This window comes from Grammomys surdaster, unplaced genomic scaffold (assembly GCF_004785775.1).
Source record: "Grammomys surdaster isolate TR1022 unplaced genomic scaffold, NIH_TR_1.0 99, whole genome shotgun sequence".
NCBI lineage: Eukaryota > Metazoa > Chordata > Mammalia > Rodentia > Muridae > Grammomys > Grammomys surdaster.
In genome coordinates this window covers 12,867,368-12,874,894 of record NW_021604578.1, presented here as the reverse complement: position 1 = coordinate 12,874,894, position 7,527 = coordinate 12,867,368, and positions in this window count along the sequence as shown.

Sequence of the window (7,527 nt, the reverse complement as noted above, 5' to 3'; positions counted from 1 at the left end):
TCTCTCTCTCTCTCTCTCTCTCTCTCTCTCTCTCTCTCTCTCTCTCTTCCCCCAAGTGATCCCTCCAATTCCCATCCCCAATTACCATTTAGACCCTCCACTCATCCATCCTCAATGTCTAGTCTATTTTCTCTTCACAGTGAGATTCATAATCCTCTCCTTGATCCCTCCTTGACACTTAGCTTCTCTGGGTCTGTGGATAAAATTTTTAAGTAAACAAATATACTGTTAATTTGGACTAAAGGGAACAATGGATAAAGCAAAACCTATCTGCAATTCTTCCATTATTCTATACAGAAAAGGCAGGTTGGTTAAACAACTCAACCTCAAAAACATGCCAGGATTCATAACAAAATGGCAATTACAAAGGTGTGGCCCGAGTCCAGGGAGTAAAGTTCTGATGGAGTTCACAAGGGATTGCTTGTGGTATGTGGCTTACTCCAAGTCTTTGTAGCAGTTCCCAAATGCGTTTCAAAATTGCTTTAGACTGGAGAGTTAATTTTAAATAAACTATTTCTACAGATAATTTAGGTTGGTTACAATAGTAAGCAGAAGATAGAGTTTTCTCATACATCCTTTGTTCCCATTCATTCATAGCCTCTCCCATTATTGATATTTGTGCTATATTAAGAATTAATCATTTACATTAGTATTTCTAATTTATGATACATTTGTGCTATATTCAGAATCAGTAGTTTACATTAGTATTTACTCTCACACCTACATTTTGCAAGTTCAACCAAATGTCTAATAGGGTGTAGTGTCATAGTTTTGCAGTTCCTTCACTCTGAAGGGGCTCTCTGCCCAATATGTTCCTGCTGCTCTCCCCCATACCCTGGAAAACCCCAGAAGTTTTATTGTTGCCATGGTCTTATCTTTACAATACTGCCACATAGATATAGTCACACAGTGTAGGTAGCCCCTTTGTGTTGGTTGTTGCTCTTTCTTAACATATAACATGTACCAGTAGTAATCTCATGGCAGTTTATTACCTTTCAGGTTAAGCACTATCCCCATGCCTGTATGTCACACAGCTCACTTTCCACTAACCTATTAGAGAACATTTTGTTTACTTCCAAACCTTAATGAGTATTAACTAAAGCTTCAACAAATAGGCAGAAATGAGAATTTTTGTGGTGTGATGTTTTCAGCTCTTGGGTAAATATCAAAGAGCAAGATTGCTAGATCATATGCGAAGAGAATGGTCAGTTTTGTAAGATACTGTCTGATTTTCTTGAGAAGTCACTACCATTTTGCCTTCGAGCCATAGTATAAACTTTCAAATTTCCATTTCTGTGTCCTTTGAAAGGACCATTCTATAACTGTTATCCTAAGCCTATATAACCCTTGAATTTTAGAAATAGATTTTTTTCTTGCTTTATAGGCACACAGATGGAAAGATTTTCCCCCCCAGGATTGAGTATACCCAGAGACTACCCCATCTCTAACTTAAGATATCTAGAACATTAAATTTAAATACTTTGAGTTAGTGAAGCTGACTCAACATTTAGTACTGAAAGAAGTTGAGGTTTGGAGAGTTTGGAATGGATGAAACATATTTGTCTATGATAGACTTGAACCCTTGAGCTCATAGGTTGGGTGGGAGTAGAGAGAGTAATGGCTTTCTGAAGATACTCATATTGTCACCTATGAAATCTTTGAGCATATTACCTCATGTGGATAAGGAAATGCTGAGGCTATTCCTAAGTTTGAGAACTAAGTTAAAGATAAAAAGAATATTATAATGAGTTAGATAACTCATAACAGATGACCCCTTATGTGAGAGAAGCAAATATAATTGGATTCAAGTGAAGAACAGTGAGATGCTAGGAATATGTGTACCAGAAACAATGAAAGCTACTGTCCTCTATAAGCTAAACAACACAAGGTAGTTCTCCCCATAGCATCTGTAAAGAATGCATTCTTGCTGACACCCAGATTACAAACTTTTCACTTCTAATACTACAAGATGAATGTGTCCTGTGTAAAACCACTAAATTTGTGATGTATAATTAAAATAATGTAGAAATATATTCTTTAATCAACATAGGGAAGTAAATAATATGCTCAGTTCTGTCCATTCATAAAATAATTCAGTAACCTGGTAGCTTTGTGATAGAAATATTTTTAAATACTTTTAAAAGATGCGAATATGTAGATTGAAGGTTAAAATTATGGCTTATAAGAGGCTAGATTTATTAAATACTCACTGAATAAAACTAAAAAAGAACAACTACTTATGAAAAATAAAAGTCTATTAAGACAAATTTCCAAAGATTGTATTTTTTTCCTTTAGGATGAAAACTAGCAATTGTATCATATAATTGTATTATATGATAAATATTATCATATAATTATATGTATCATAATTATTGTATTATAAATAGCATATATACTTATTGATAATGTATTATAATAATATAATTGACATATATTATAATATATGCTAATAATTAACATAACCTAACTATCAGTCTTAGAACTCATTGAGATTCAGTATCTAATATGAGAGCTGAACTTTTTTATAGTGCGCCTAGTAGATCAAATGACCTTATGTTTTTTACTTACTTTTCTCTTTATTTTTGATTTATCTTGAAGTTCAAAGTGCTTTCTTCTATTCTAGATCTAGAATATTCATATCACAGAACAAATGCCAATCTTTCATTTATCTATGTATAATTTATCACATGTTGGCCATCAGATTACTTTTAAAACTCAAATAATATCTTTATATATGGAAGTAATTTGATTTTCTTAATTGGTGATTTTCAAAACCTATTTCATCATTTTTAATTTTTACTATGCATTTAATTGGCATCCTTCCAATCATTTTGTGTTCACTACTGGTCAATTTTTAGTATGAATGCACAACATATTTTAGAAATTGAATTATTGAAGAAATGGTTTATCCACTTTAAAGTTTGTGTTTATACATTGACAATCTGTCCTCAGGTTTATTTTGCATGTTTGTTAACAACTGACCTTTTACATTTGATTTAAAATTCTATCATCTTACATATTTCCTGATCATATCTGATGGGAATGTTCCACATAAGAATAGTTATGATTAATTTAGTGGGAGCTATTTGAAGGTTTGCTTATGCCTCATTATTTTAGAACTACTTATTCTGTTTGAACTTAATCAAACCTCACATTTTTCAATGCTGTGTTACTGCTTGCTGTGTGGCCATATTATTACAGAATAATATAGATGAGTAAAATAATTAATAATGTATAGGTGAGTAAAATAATTAATAATTCTCAGTAGGTGTGGGCAAAGCACCAATGTTAATAAAGCCTTGATCGGAGGCATGTGGGAGCACAATCAAAAGGGACATTCATTTGCTTCTGTATTTCTCTTATTGCTATCTTTGGCCCGGAGATGGAGTTTACTAAATTATGTTTAGTGGGAATAACTGATTTGCATAGGCTTGGTAATTCACTCCATATGGAATAACCAACCCATTTATTTGTCAATAACTAGCCTTTTTCCTGCACCTCTACCTCCCAACATTAATAATTAGTCTTCTTAGTTAATACTGAAAATATCAGGGAAATTGGAGCCTTCAGGCCTAGCACCTGCTCTGGATCTTTGGGGCTCATGAAGTCCAAGTATAACAATTTTTTAAGAGATTTTATTTTTGTGATATAAGTAAAATAGTGAGGATTATGTGAGAAATCATGTTTAGCTCCATGAGTAGTAAATATATACTTTAATTTGGGTGAGTAGGATATAAAAATCTGGCTCTCTATGAAATGTATCACATTTGCCCAGTTGTGTACACTCTGCAACTCTGTCTCCACAGTTTCCTCCTCCTGCTGCTACTCCTCCACGTCTTCACTTCCTTTTTTTTTCTACTCATTCAAATTCAGCTTACTATCCTTTGACATGATCTCACTATGCCCCACCAAAAACACACAGACACACACACACATGTGCACAGAGGTTGGTCTTACACTACCTATCTCTCTATCTCAGCCCTCAAAATGTTGCAATATATAAGTATGCACCACCATACCTTCCTTTCTTTCTTCATTTTCCCGTTTTATCAATTCCCTAATTCAGATTACACAACTGTTGTGTGTTTGTTTCTGAGGAAACATGAAACAAGACCTATGAGTCCAGATAAGTCTTTGATAACAGACCAAGGAAATTGTAGAAGTAATTATTTAAAATCGGCCTAAGGTCAAGCCAACTATCTAAGCTACTGCAGCTCTGCCTGGCTCAGCCACCATGTTTCTTGGTCAGAGGCCACGTGTGTGCAGCAGCTAGACCCAGGCAGCCAGAAAGAAACACCAACCCTGCCATCCATGAGATGCCAGTGTGGGAGATGGCTCTGCCAATCAATCTTCCACCCTGTCTCCACAAGGCTGGGCATTGCCCAGACCATCCTGCCATCCACATGGGCCCAGTAGAAAGATGGGACTCTAATGCTTAAAGATTAGTCAAAGGCTTATATATTTGGTAAAGATCAGTAACAAGATACCCATAAAATCAAAAGCATAACCCAATACCCAACCTAGATATACCAACTACCTTTGACTGCTACAGACACATGAACATCTACCTTCATCTCTTCTCTCTTCTCTCTTCTCTCTTCTCTCTCTCTCTCCTAGCTCCTCCTCTTCCTTTTCCTCCTCTCCCCCTTACTCCCTCTCTTCCTTTTCCTCTCCTAACTCCTCCCACCTTAGCTCCTCCTACATATCACTCTGCTAAGATAAAAAAATAACTTTCTCTCAAAATACAATAGAGCATAACTACACCAATTTGTATCAGTAAGGTACAAGATAGACCTAATACCCAGTCCATTATTTTGTTGACCAAACAGAACCTCTGTCATTTCTCCTAAATAAAAGACTTAGTTCTGAACCTGGCTTTTGTCCTGGCTTTAGAATTAATGTCAGCTGAAAACCATCCTCTCAAGTCTGTTCTCTCAAAATAAATAGCCTGAGTTAGCTATGAGACTGTAAGTCTTCAACCCTGTCAGAAATTCAGAATGACTGAATTAACTGAAATTATGGGAAGCACAAAGCATAGCTTCTAAAATTTAGCCAATTTATAGACTGCTGAACACCTTGACAGTCCCTAAACCTCAAAAATGTTGGAGCATCCAATCTTCAGCTTTCTGGCCCAGGATCATCTGACAGACCTAGTAATGCAGAATTTTTAAGAGCTGATTACTCTGTCTTGGCAGACATAATCAGTTGAATATTCCACAAGTGTGTCTTTTTCTGGACAGTAATTAGTCTGTAGATGAAAAGGGACAATTTTTTGCCTAGTGGCTGTCTCACCACAACTGGAGTAACTCCAAAGATGCTCAATTTCTTCTTAGAATCCAAGACAGGGAAGCTGTCAGGAGCAGACAGGTCTCTAACCAAAATGAACATTAATACAGAAATGTTAGTGACGTCACTTCTGTGGACTTCTGACATTTTGAAAACCAACTATCTATGTAAAGCAATCTAGACTGTTGTCCATTAACTCCTCTCCACTATTTCTAATTAAAATCTAGAAAACACCCTAACAATAAACTCAGAGCCATGCAATTGCTTTAAGCTTAACTCACAGGCTAACCATCTCAAATCAGTTAAAAAAGTTAAAGAAGGACTGGGTCTAAGTCTTGTATTCCTAAATGTGGTATATAGGCACAATGCCTATGAGAGTAACAATATTAATCTCACTTTTATATCAATAAGAAACTCGTACCAATGAAAATCTTAAATATGAAATCAAAATAAATTTTGTACCATTTAAGAAATATAACTTTAGCTTAATAACAGTTATACAGATTTCTACCAAATAGGTTATGACTAAGTAATCAATCCTAGCTATTCCTCCCTGTTCCAACAAAACCACTACTTTTTCATAGAAAGACAGCCCAATATTAACTAGCTCAGACCCCAAGCCCAGGGAATTGGGGCACCAACTCTTCATTAACTTCTTCAAGCTGATTACGGGCATTGAGATATTAGAAGAGGGGTGCGGGGAAGAGTAAATTGATAAGCCTCTGATGTCTATGTCTTCACTGCATTCAGCTGAAATTCCAGGACATCAGAGGTCTGAGCAGGTCTGCTCAGCTTGATTGATGAGAAGATACAACAAGGCAGTGTATTCTGCAATATACCATTCTCAAAACGAATTTTAGTATCAAGATAATTTTTTGTTTGAATTCTGGGTTCTAGTATTCTGGTGGCCTGCCTCTGTCATGTCTAATCCATATAATTCTGGGAGGTAGAAATATCTTAATCATCTCTTCTGAAAACACACAGACAAAAGCTTTTTCCCAAAACAGTATTTCCTTGAGCCAGTAAGCAGAAAAACCTTTATCTTGACCTCTTCCCAGAGGAAAAATATAACCACAAAACTGAAAATCACACTCATCTTGAAAATAAAATCAACTTAATAACTAAAATACTTAATGTGGCTATTCTTTAGGCCTTCCCTATTTTGCCAAGCAGGTAAAGAACCCAGAATTCCCATGAGGCCCACGTTAGACAGAACCCGAGTCTCCTGTGAGGCAATGTAACTTTATGTCACCTGAATACATCTGATTTACACTATCTTTCTGTTCGGTCCTCTGCCTAGAAGAGTTTTGTTATTTATACCGTCTATCTGTTTGGCTCTGTACTCCAGAGCAGCTTCCACTTAAACACTGTACTCTCTACTCTAGAGCCAGTGACAATTTTCCCTATCTAAGTTCCAAACTGCGGGTGATAAGCCCCACATGATTTGGACAAATCTGTTTATAAATCTTTCCTAAAAGCAAATAATCCCTATATTTTACCTTATACTTAAATCAGTAACTGCTCCACAATGGAGGCTTATTTGACTCTCTTGGCTCAGAGCAGCCTACAATTTCTCTCAGCGGAGGACCTGCCTGCCAGCAGTTTCTTCACAGTTCCTGTGCTGGAGTCAAGTGACTCCTATCAGCACCAATCACTCACTCACTTTCTTTAAGACAAAACAAAACAAAACAAAACAAAACAAAACAAAACAAAAAAACTTACTCTCAGGTGAATAGACTTAAATTTCTAATGAATTCGTGCCGAAATTGGTGTGCCACTTTGTAGAAATAATTATTTAAAATGGCCTCTGGCTCAGGCCGACTATCAAAGCTGCGGCAGCTCTGCCTAGCTCAGCCACCATGTTCCATGGCCAGAGACCGCATGAGCCCAGCAGCTAGAATTGGCCAGCTAGAAACACCAACCCTGTCACCCACGAGATGCCAGCATGGGAGATGGCTCTATGCATCTTCCATGTTGTCTACACAAGGCTGGGCATTGCCCAGACCATCCCGCCATCTACACGGGCCCAGTAGAAAGATGAGACTCTAATGCTTAAAGATTAATCAAAGGCTTATATATTTGGTAAAGATCAGTAACAAGATACCCATAAACTCAGAAGTGTAACCCAATACCCAACCTAGATATACCAACTATCTTTGACTGCTATAGACACGTGAACATCCGCCTCCATCTCCTCTCTCTCTCTCTCTCTCTCTCTCTCTCTCTCTCTCTCTCTCTCTC